We start from the raw sequence: 12,498 nt of genomic DNA, 5'->3' as shown, positions 1-12,498 counted from the left end.
ATAGTGTTAGGGGAAGGGTCATGCTAGTAGTTTCAGGCCTGCCCAAAAAATCCTGAAGACAGAAATGGTGAAAAGCAGTTTAACAGCAGTTTCAGTACTACATAGTTCATAGTCTTTTCATGTTTTCAGCAATTATTTTCTAACATGTCTAACGTGTTTCAAAAGAAATCTCTGATTTTCCTTCACACGGACTACAAGTCCTAAAGTGACATAGACGTTATCTCTCTTCTGGACATTTGATTTCCCTGTTTAGCAAAGGTGAAAGATCATAATGTGGTGACAAAGTGTTAAAATGTAACTTTTTTCTGGTGCTGAAATACTAAGTGTGAGAAATGTCACATCTCGTTTCACAATAATGTTGTTATGACTGTGAGGCCCTTTTAGCACAAAGTCTGTGATGTCAAACAAAATTGCCAATTCTGTGCTATAATAGAAGCTCTGGTCCAAGCAATAAACACTGCAGTGATGTTGCAGTAAAAAAAAAAAAATCAGGTAGGTTCTGTACATTTTGTCCAAAGAAGTGAGTTTGAACAGTTTTAATACTTTTCCTCAGGTCAAGTCTAAACACATTTTGTATTTTTATTTGGCTGCTGCAATGGAAGCTATGTCGAGTTTTATGTATTTTGCTGTCTCTGCTGCCAACAGACTGTAAAATGATAAGAACTACTAACTATAAAGCTGACAGGCGTCAACAGACACTAGTGGGAATGTTATTCAGAAGTCCACAGATATCTGGACAAGCCTTCTGTCTCTAAAATTCTCTACTTTAGTCTAAAACTGACATCAGACAGTCAGTAAAACACAAATCGCTGCCATGTCATTATTGCAAGACAACTACAGAAAATAAGTTATTTTTATTGATTGTCGATGGAACATTGAGAAATTTGTGACGGGTTTGATCTGAAGTTTAGACTAGAAGTAAAGCATCAGTAAAAACAAAATATACACGGTGCTTTATATGTTTGATTTCAAGCTTCAATCTAAAGTTATGGCAGCTACAACTTTACCTGTTACAGATATAGAGTTTGCCTGTTATTTAGAAGTAAACCAAGGAGTTAGGTGACTGAACTTCACTGTAGCTACATCCTAGTTATTTTTACATTCAGTGTTTCTCACCAAAATGCAAGGCGTGTATCCTTGAGGTCTACCAAAAACGTTCAAGGCACTTCCTTCCTCAAAGCATCTGCAAAGCTGATTTTTAAAGTATTCTAAATTGTGCATTGTTTACATCCATGTTTGCTTTCTAGCAGCTAAACTGATTTGTGCTCCCCACCTATGTTATTGTATATGTGCACAATAAAAATGAAATTGGGATCCACTTGTAAAAAACATTGCTCCATAGCGCTACTAGTGCTCAAAAACTCCACAGGGTACCTTTAAATTAGCTGGTAAACTTCCTTATCTCTTTTCAGCAGCTGAGTTGAGCTGTACACTGAAAGAACAGCCGTGAGCCAAACAGTCTTCAGCAGGCTGGATTCATCACAAAAACCACTGATGGCAAATGACTCTTAAAGCCCCTATGTGTTGGATTGTAACATTTCTGGCTTTGGCGCCCCAAGTGGCAATGAGAGCATTGTGGCATTCTGACTCTGATCTGTGACCCCAGGACACCAAGATAAAAGGGATGAAAGTAGCACACTGACTGCACTAATTTTCACTAGAATTGTCTCACCTATCTACAGACAAAGGCTTAAGCCTTCAGAATATTTTCAGAAATACTAAAACCTGAGAAAAATACTGTTTTTTTCCCCCATCCAACCATTAAAGTCGTCTTATGTACTTATGGTAAAATGTGGGTCTTGAGTAATCTTTGTGGATGTTCAGGATGTATAGAAAGAAGGTGATTTATGTGATTACAGGGTTGAAAATTGGTGCAAAAGAGAGAAATCATCTCGAAGGAGGTCGCACATCTCTCTGAGTCAGTATGGACAGACAGTTTTTCAACCAGAGCCTCATCTATTCAGTAAGAAAGTCGACTAACAATGCTTCGAAAAAGCTTCAGTGAGCGGTGTCAACGGGGTCAGCCTTGAGGTTACAACCTCCATCTTTAAGAGGCTCCACAATGCAAATGTCAATGTCACAATGCAAGCGTCAACAATAACATAGGGAGGTTTTTATTATTGTCACCTTCTCAAAGATTGTGACATTAAAAGTTTTCATACATTTTTACATTTTACAGTGCAAAAGCTCGAGATACTGGTGGCAGTGCTGAGGAAATCCACCTGTAAGAAAAATGGAAACTTCCACAGCTTGTAGCTTTGTCATATAATCTTGACGTACTATCGGTGGGATGTTTTGCCTGTTCGTTCACTATAGTGGGTCATTTTTGTTGTCTTGATATCAAACGAGTCAACGTTGACATTTTTCTTGCTTTGGCTGTCAACCGACAACACGCTAAAAAGCTTAAAACTAGCTGACAGGCAGCAAGAGAGACTGGTAGCAATGCCCATAGGTTCCTATATGGGCAACGTGTATCTGTAAAAAAAAAAAATACAAAAAACAACTTGTACCCAGCAGCCAGTACACCACTAAGCGTTGTCTTGTATTCATTAGTGGGTCATTTTGTGTAGTCTCTGGCTGGCAGTCGGGCTGGGCTGTGCGGCTGGGGAGTGACAGGTTGGTGACAAGGCCTTCATCACCATCATGGGCACAGAAAGCCCGAGTTGCGGCACGTCCCAATCCGCTCGGTGTGTGTTGTGCAGCCCAGATCTGTCCCAGCCGTCTCACTGCTTCTCAGCTGTGACTGGGTAGCGAATCCAGAGCCAGACGTGATAAATATTCCATCTGCTGAGAGGCCGTTTCCCTCCCCTGATCCCCTGCAGAATGAGCCATGAAAAGACCAGCCTGTCTGTCTGTCTGCCTTCTGTATGTGTGTGTGTGTGTGTGTGTGTTTTCCTCAGAGCCTTGTCACTCTCTCTGTCTTTTTAGTTTGTCAATCTATCTCATCTATCTGCTCTTCTGGGCACGGTCTGTCCATCTGTCTGTCTGCAGGTCTATCTCCTAGTTTGTCAGTTTGCTTGTCTATAAACCTGCCTATATTGTCTATAAACCTGTTTGTTGTTTTGTTTTCTGTCCTGAGGTATATATCTACCTGTCTAGATGTCTGTATATATACTATAGGCATGTATTCCACTTATTTATGCTAACTCACTGGTATGGAAATTAAAAAACTCATATGTGTCCTTTGTCTGGTAAAGACAAAAAACACTCCTGTCTTACTTCATCTTCATTTCCCTCCTGTTTAATTATACAACACTTTTTGAGGGACATGGAGCTATTTATTACATCTATATTCTCTGCACTGTTGCTCTGACCCTTGAGGTCCTCACTTTTGATGGCTTGTCATGTAGTTGATAGAGGAATTTAAGCTTATTGGCTGAGAAAACGTGTCCTCTCTATGACTTCTTATCATCTCACTATTAGTTTACCTGTTTGCATGCGTGGTCTGTCTATACAACATCCAATATGCTTCTCATTTCTTTGTCTTCTCCATTTTGCCTTGCTGCCTGCATGCCATGTCTTCATCTTGTACTGTAACTGTATGGCATATTTTTGGAAAAGGGCCCAGGAAGCCAGCGCAGCTGAGCTCTGCAGGGAAACTCGGAGACAAAGCAGGTTTCCCAAAGAGAATTAGCTCCACCTCATGCACATCTAATCATTTTGCAGTAGCAAGACAAAGCAGGATATGCAGCAACCCAGGGATACAGTATTCCTCCGAGTTGATGCCTCTGGGTGAGTGACCTTCAGTGCTCTCACTGTAAATCCTTACATTCATCTGCTGCATGCACTATCTCAAAGTGACAGAGAGCCTGAGCTTTGATAGTGACTTCTATTCAAAGTTTAATGATTTTCAGGGCTCAGACTAAGTCCTCAGATGGAGCCATGGCCCTAACCTGTCCTCACACTCCTGATCTCGATGTACTGGGAGCTGAAGGAGGAAATGTACCACAGAAGTGCCACTTTTGGGGGAAGATTTGACTCACTGAGCTGTGGGGGTGACAAAAGTTGATCCAGTAGCCCAGGCTGAACAGATTAGGTGTTTCCACAAGCTCTCCGGTTAACTGGGTTTCGCTTGACCAGTTTTATTGGAAAAGGAGATCTCTTCCATTTATAAAAAGTAATGGCAAGTCTTTTTAAAGGAGCAATGGTCAGTATTTTACTGTCTCATAGACTAAAATGTCTTTATAATGTCTGCAGGGGGTTATTGGGGCTGGTGGTGTTTCTGCAGGGTGCTGTGTCAGTGCAGACAAGAGTTGCTGCTGTTACTACTAGTTACCACGAGATAAATGTTGTAGAATATTTAAACCCCTTTAAGTAAATGCCTGTATCTGCGGAGAAAAAACATGGCTGAAAACTATGTAATACATGTACATTTTCACTATTTCAAAGTAAACCAGTGAAATAACTGTTTAAAGATCGTTATAGAGAGCCGAAGTCAAACTTCCAGATTCTGTTCCAGAAATAGCAAAACCTCATTAAAAATCCCACTGACATACGCAACCATGCTAATGACTACAAATCCAGCCTTGGAACAGGACCTTTCTCAGTATGTCGTGTGTTCTTGCTTCATATGTTTAGATAAGGATGGGAGTTTTTCTGAAAAACGATCTAATATTGTTGTTTAACGAACATCGTCTCCTGTAAGTCCTAGACGTTAGCGAGCTAAACATCACGACTACGCAGAGAAGACGAGTCCATGAGCGAGTGGAGGAGTCATGGCGAGTTCAGACATGTCTGTAGTAACAGCAGGACAGAGAGGAGCGAACGCTGTACAAATCTTTACACAGCACAGATTAGAAAGATGAGAAGTGTTGGTTGGAGTTTTATGGTTATGGACAAAACCACATAACGGTGCCATAACTTCCCTGCGCTGCCAATTTAATGTAGTTTTTTCTGTGCGCAAACGAAAACAAAGATGTAATTTCTGATAGCAACTGCTGTAATGAATGCTGAACAGTCTTAGAATATGGAAAGTAAACTCCATGCTTCATTTTTTCTAAATGAGAGACTGCATTGAGCTACAGAAGCTAGCGGAACAGAGGCTAACCAGGCGTGATGTCATGACTTCGGCTTTCTATGTTGCACTCACCTTCACATACACCAGCTAACATGACACATATAGATCCAGTAAGACAAAGCAGTGATAACGCTAGAGAGATCACACAACATTAGCTGAGAAATTACCTGCATGTGTCCCAAACTAAACAAGTACATTTGTGTGATTAATCACGTCTCGCTACCAATCCATACTCAGCAGATAACTTACGTCACAAAGTGATAACAGCTTAAAAGACGGGATTGTTTCAATTTCAGAGATGAATGAAAAACCAAGAAAGGAAGTTTCCACTTCATTTGTGCCTTGTAGATTTATGGCTTTTCAGATACTTGCTAATTTTATTTCAAGTAAGTGTTTTTTTACTCCATAAGACTACACATCCAACTCTGCATAAAGACATCAGCATGCATGAGTGACTTGCTCAATTTCAGCAGTGGGAGAGAGATTGCTTAATGCACTCTGTGCCGCTGGGAGGTCTGGTGGCTTAGATTGCCTCAGAGTCAGTTACAAGACAACAAAAGGTTTTTCTAACAAGAGTCTGTCTTTAATTATTCAAAAATGACAAATAAGTACTCTTTGGTGCCCACCATCCATGCTTCCTCCACAAAAGACATCAGGGAGATGTGATTAAACTTTAAATTCACAGTGACGTTGTTTCCTTCGTGCTGTGCTGGGTGGTAAAAAACCTTTCATCATATCAGTGTCTCTGTTTCAGTCCAAGTGTCTGTTAGCCTCCATTAAACACAGAAACCAGGGACCCTGCTGGCTGGTAGCAGAAGAGGAGAAGCAAATGGGCTTCAATCTGTGTTCTCTCTCAGCTGTGTAAAGTAACTGAAAGCACCACTTTTTATGTGTTTCAACTCCACACAAAGATGGCCGAACAACAAAGAGCTCCCTCTTGAGATGATCATATTTGGAAGATATTTGCTTCAAAACAAAACAGCTTCACTGTAAAACTTTGTTGTCTCTAATGTGCTTTATGTCTTTGCCAATGAGCCCATACTTTAAAAGCACAGGAGTGTTTTTGCTTCAGTTATCTACTTTTTTAAAAGGAAAGTCTAACATCGTTTTCCTATAAGAATAAAACTATTTGTTTGTTTAAATCCCCAGACTGTCTAAAAAAATATAGACAGAAGACCTGTTCTCTCTTCTGGCATCTGCTGTTTGTGGTGTTACTGGTATTATTTTGTAGTCTATCTCAGTTATAGTTACATAGTTACAGTTCACTCACAGGTTTAATTACTGACATTTGTGTGATTGCTATAATTGAATCCAACAGACCAAACAGCACACACACAATCACATGGGTTGTATGCAAACCAGCAGTTTTACAGTGTTTTCTAAAAAACCTTAATTGGAAATTAGAATGAGTGAGCACACCTGATTTTTTCGTTTAATCTACTGTTGAATAGAAAACGTTGGTAAGTTCAGTAGGTCACAATTAAACCAAAAGGTGTGACAGATGTTTACAACTGACATTTGTGTAGTCATTACATTGTTCATTTTCTCCCAATTACAGTAATTTTGTTTTTTTTGTTGTTTTTTTTAGAGAAATTTGACTGAATCCCCAAGTCAATAGCATGTAAACTGTTCATAATACATAGGAATGATGGACAAAAGTACAAAAATAAAACCCAGATGTACAAGATCAATGAAACAGCCAGTATGTTGAAGATTCATCCCCAACCACAGCAAAAGGCTTGTTGTATGTGTAAGGAAATTATATTGACTTTTGAAAAACTTTTCAAAGATAACACCCTTACAAAATGACTGTTAGCAAACAACTAAAAACAATGTTTAAAATGATGTTATTTCCCCCTCCGGCAGTAGATAACATGCTTTGGAAAGATTTCCAAAACGCATATGCAGCACTTTGAAAATGAACTCTTCAAGCAGAATATTGTGCTTCGGAGGTGAGTAGGCAGCTGAGTTGCAGAGCGTTGTCTGTGTTTTCATACTGAAGAATAAGCAGGAAGAGGGTGGAAGACTTCAAAGCAGCTTTTTCGTGCCACCAGAGTATTCCATGGATAATAGACTTAAGGGGAAGATTTATCAAACAGCACACTTGAGGACTCTAATGTGAGATGTGAATGTGACTGAGAGAGACTCTGAGTGTGGTGGAAATGTGTGTGTGTGTGTGTGCATATATTGCTTATGTTTAGGTAGAAGAGTGTGTGATTACGCAAGTGTGTACGTGTCGACGGGCGTGTGTGCTTATGAGCTTTTTAGTGTTGGCATGCACGCCCGTGTACGTGCTTTCTAGGTGTGATTGAGAGCGGCGGAAGGTTCACGGGTGCCATCTTTCGTTCTAAAATTGTGAAGTGAATATGCTAATGAGCGGCCCGCCTGCCTACGCGAACACACACACACCATCTACCTCACAAGCCATCCACCTACAAACAGACTCAAAGTAAGCACCGAGGGGCCGCAGGGAACAGCTTATTTATGCAAACCTCTCCTGTTGATCTGTGCCAACTTTGATACATGTTGAATAATTTCCATCAGCACACAGCCATCATCCAATCCAGCGGCCTATCAGTCACAGCGAACCATATTGAAAAAGCATTAGGCACACTCATACCCCATCATCAAGCTGCAAACGTAAACATTTGAATTGACTTGATGATTAAGCATGGCCGACTGCTCATGCTTGGTAGAATAATGACCTAATACATATCAATATTAAGCAGAGGTCTTTTCCTATTACAGCCTCGCAGCGAAGTCATTAATTGTGCCGTGTTCATGAAAAATATGCAAATATGCCGTTGACATTCTGATATGTAAATGATGTCACTTTTTTTTTTTTTTAATAATAAGAGTGGAGATTATGCACTTGCTTGAAGATGAAGCTAGAGCTGTATAAAAGGGAAATACTGACTCAAGAATTTTATGACAAATTCATTATTAGTTTATTGTATTTTGCCATTAAAGTCTGCATAAGACAAAAACACAATAGAACAAACGAGCCCCTACCAGTTCACACCATCCAATTCTTCACTTTAATCTGCTCTTTACACAAAATTAACGGGCATATTTTAGCTGACGGCTTTAAAAAATAATTCTATCCAAAGCGTTTATGTGCAAAAGCAGCTATGTCAGCCTTGTTACCCAAACAACACCCGGCTAATGCTTGAATGCACTCTGACATGGTGTGTAAAACTCACTGTTGATCTCAACACAAACACAAATCGTGACAAACGGAGCGGGCAGTGTGAGAGTATTGATTGCAGTTTGCAGGCGGCCCATGATGACAGGTGAGGTCAGAGGGACCTTGCCATGGCCCTGTGATGATACTGGCCACTGAGGCAGAGAGAGCTGATATAACTTCAGGGAGGAAAGAGATAGAGGAACATGGTCCAGAGTACAATGTAGTAGCCCGTAAAATCACCTGAAAACTGCTAGTACTTGAAATATTTGTGACTAAATCTTCCCAAGTTATACATTAACGATTCATTATTATTCATTTTTAACTACTAAATATTCAAAATGTTAGACTCATCTTCATCAGGACTGTGGTTTGATCAGATTTATTTGTGGATGGAGTTTATGTACGATAAGTGGTTCAAAATTCATCGCTTAGTGTAAGAAGCTGATGAAGAAAACATTTCAGGGCTCTCAGAAACACTTTATGGAGATTTGCCTGATGAAGTCCTTGGACTGATCAGGAAAACGCTTTCAGCAACTTCTGCTGAAGTGCACATGAGCACAGCACATGGCCCGAAACTACTCAGCAGGCTGCTCGATGGGGAACAGTTGAAAATAGTTTTTATATTGGAATCTCCTCATTCTGAATGTGTCCGAACTGCACATGTGAAACACGGCGGGGTTGGAAGGGAGACGTCATACTCAGTCGACTTGGATAAATAAAGCTTTCAACTGGGGGTCCGGTGGTGTTGCGCATTTGAATCCAATTTGGATCTGGTGTAGGAACAAATCCAAACCAGTATTTTCTGTAGTCCTCCACAGCTCCTCAGACCACAGACCTCTGAAACTATTCATTTTAGACCCACTATGAGACTTTGCACTCTAGTGAACGTTGCAGGATTCGGGATATAATGAGAATCGCCATGTTCTCACTCAGAATACAGATTACAGTTTATTTATAAAGTTTTAATAAAATTTGAACAATGAATGGCTTAATAATGACTGGATGTACAGCAGGTTTTATGTTCTGCTGTTACTACATTGTTAGTTTGTGTGAGTGTGTATAGGGGGGTGTTTTATGTATTTATTTGTGTATGTTCTGTATTTAACCTGACTGCAAGACTGATTTCCCTTGGGGACTATAAAGTTTAAGTTGAGGGTGAAAGTTGAAGTTGAAAAGCCAGCCTCTGTAATCACATGACTAGGATTTTTTTTTTTGTTATGGATTTGTGACCAGGCAGCAGAGTTTTTCTAGTATCTTTCATTGGTTTCATAAATGTAGTGCATTAACTTCCAGAGCTGCAAATATGACAAAACCCTATCGGCAAATACTGTATGTGCTTTTGACTGTGATCATCATCTTTGAATCCTAAAAATTTCCATACAATATACTATGACTCTTTTAGTAGTTTTTGGACCTAGTACAGTGTTTTTGTTTAAGCTTCTTTATGTTGTTTTCCAAAACTTTTCCACTGTAGTAACTTAAATCCCTCTTTCACAAATGTTAGATTTGTTTCCTCACGTTCCTCACGTGTTATAACACTGTCTTGTCATTTGTTGAACGCAACATATGGAGAAATCAAGGAGCACCTGGTTTGATCAGATCCTCCCTAATGCTAATGCATAAACATAAAACTATGACTGCATAGAGGCTCAAATCGAATTTGCTTTTTATTCAATTGTGCAATTCCAACTTTGGTGGTGCCAAGACGCAACAGGAAATAACTGTTTGAAGGACTTCATCGCCCATAAATCAGTATGTATCGAGTATCAGTATGATCCAGATCTTTTCTCATAATCACCTGCCAGTGAGAAACACCCTAATTTCATCTGTGCAAACAGGATGAGTCTGCATCTCAGCGAGGGAGGAAGTAGTGTAGACTGATAAAACCTTCTAATCTTATATTTGTACATAAATACAAATTTATACAAGGATTTAGGAGAAAGGGAAGAGGAAGGACAGATGGATTTGAGATGATAAAAAACGCAGGATGGGGCAGATGTAGAGAAAGGTCATTGAGACAGAAAGTGCGAAAGAGAGAAGAGAGACGAAGAAGTATAAGATGGAGGGGAGCGAAGGGGAGTAAAGGTGAGAAGAGGAATGATGGCGCCAAAGCTTAATTACAGGTCCGTCCCCTGTTCTCCAGGTCAGACCATGATTCACAGCCAATGGACAAACAGTTGTGTGTGTGTGTGTGTGTGTCTGTCTAGGCAGGGTGGGCAACAAGCCACCAGCTGCACAGAAAGTCCATAACCTTATTGCTGCCGGGAGGGTCAAAGATATGGACTCAAACTACTGTAAATAATATCCTCATTGTGAGGAGACAGAGAGAGAGAGATGGGGTGAAAAAAAAAAAAGAGGAGAAAGATGGACAGCGAGGTCAAGTGACAGAAAGGGCAGGAGAGAGAGAGAGAAATAGTTATAGATGATGAGTAAACGTAACCTTTCCAGCTGAAAGCAGAGAATACCCTGTATTAGAGATTGTTACTGTGGGTGTTACAGATAAAAATACCCCAATGAAAAGTAGATTTTCCTATTCAAATACATATTTAAGGGAGTTTTTCCATATTTGAATCGAGGGTCTAAGGACAGACTGCTGTACAGACTGTAAAGAATAGTAATTGGGCAATAGAATACAATAATGTTTTTTTTTTTACTGTATTTCTTTGGCATTTTATACCTTTATTAGAGCACCACCACTGGCTGCACACTTACTGTAGGACGAGGTGTGATCAAACGCATCTCCACTGTGCCATCACAGCGTAGGAGAGACATGCTGACAGGTGAAATTTTGGCTTTACATGAATGCTGATGCAGGTGACAAGAGAGTTACAGCGCCATGTTGAAACGTTTCACTGTGATTTCAGCTTTTAGGATTATAGTAGCTGTTGTGTAACGGAAGAGTTTCTGTGGTTTTGGAAGTTTCTCGTTTCTCTCTTACCTTTTTCTGTTCTTACTTCCACCTAAGAGACAGCAGCCTCATTGTATTCTGATCCACTGTCATTTCCTGCTGCTGCTATGTATTATCACTCAGCAGCTTCAGTCCTCCGACAGTGTCGACACAGGAAGTGTTTAGCCACAGTACTGCTTTGTGGTCACCTGCGTTTTGGGAGCGCTCAGAGCCCAATACCCTCTCACTGACTACGTTTACATGCACAAATATTGCACTATTATTCTGAATATGAAAATATTTCAAAATAAAACAGCATATTCTGTTTGGATATTCCAAATTAGGCCTTATTCTGAATGTAGCATTTTCCAACCAGAGCATGTAGGATATGCTGATATTATTCAGGATTTAGGAGCATTTTTTGGACATATATACAGCGCATTCGGAATATGCGTCTCAATTGGGGTTTTTAGCACAGTTTGAGATACACAGCCTCTTGCCTGTTTACGGTCAGCTCTGTGTGTTGCAAACAAACCCACTGGCTGACAGTTTGTAAGGCTGGGATGGAGCGTAACGCACCCCTGCGCAGGTGAAATGACATATACCGGAGCAGGAAGGCAGACAGAGGAGAGGAATGAGAGGTGAGTGGTGAGATGTTCAGGGCAGGCTGGAAAAACAGAGCGCGCCCTCTCCATGCCGGGGACGGAGGGGATTGGTTATTATCCTGACATGCAGCCATGGACTGATGGTGACGACTCGGTGTGATGCACCAAAAAACACTCAGCGGTGTAGTAAACATCAGGGGACAACCTAGATACTGGATGTGCCTGTACCTATATTTATTTATAATATCATTCATATCAATATCACTTATAAATATCAGACAGCGGCTCACTAATGTTTTTCACCTCGCTGGTTTACTTCACTGCCTGCGGAGATCTTGTGATTCCTGTTCCCACTGGAGCAGAGGGAAACCCTGAAGACCCTCTGCATGTAAACGGGAATATCAGTGGAATATTCATTTTCATTAGCCATGTAAACAGCTTAGAAAGAATATTGTCTTTTTTTTTGGAATAAGGGCAAAAACGGGCATATTTTGTGCATGTAAATGTAGTTACACCCGTACAGCAGTAGAAAATAGACGAAAAGCCTAAAAAGATGGTTTTGGACGCAGTTACATGTGTAAAGGGTGAGCTGTTACGTAGCCTCTACAGGTAAACTGCACTGCACTGCTATTAATTGTAAAGCAGCTACTAGACATGTAGTCTCATTGGAGTATAGCGACCAACTGTTGGCTCCTTGTTTGTTAAAGATAAAGCGAGATGTGGACAAATCCGTGGTGCTGTTAAATGAAAGGTGCATGCGACAGGTGCTCACCACAGTTTTCTGTAACTTTAAACCTCAAAC

This window comes from Thunnus thynnus, chromosome 16 (genome assembly GCF_963924715.1).
Source record: "Thunnus thynnus chromosome 16, fThuThy2.1, whole genome shotgun sequence".
In the NCBI taxonomy this organism is placed as follows: Eukaryota; Metazoa; Chordata; class Actinopteri; order Scombriformes; family Scombridae; genus Thunnus; species Thunnus thynnus.
The sequence above is the reverse complement of the archived record's forward strand: the minus strand, read 5'-3'. Positions refer to the sequence as shown.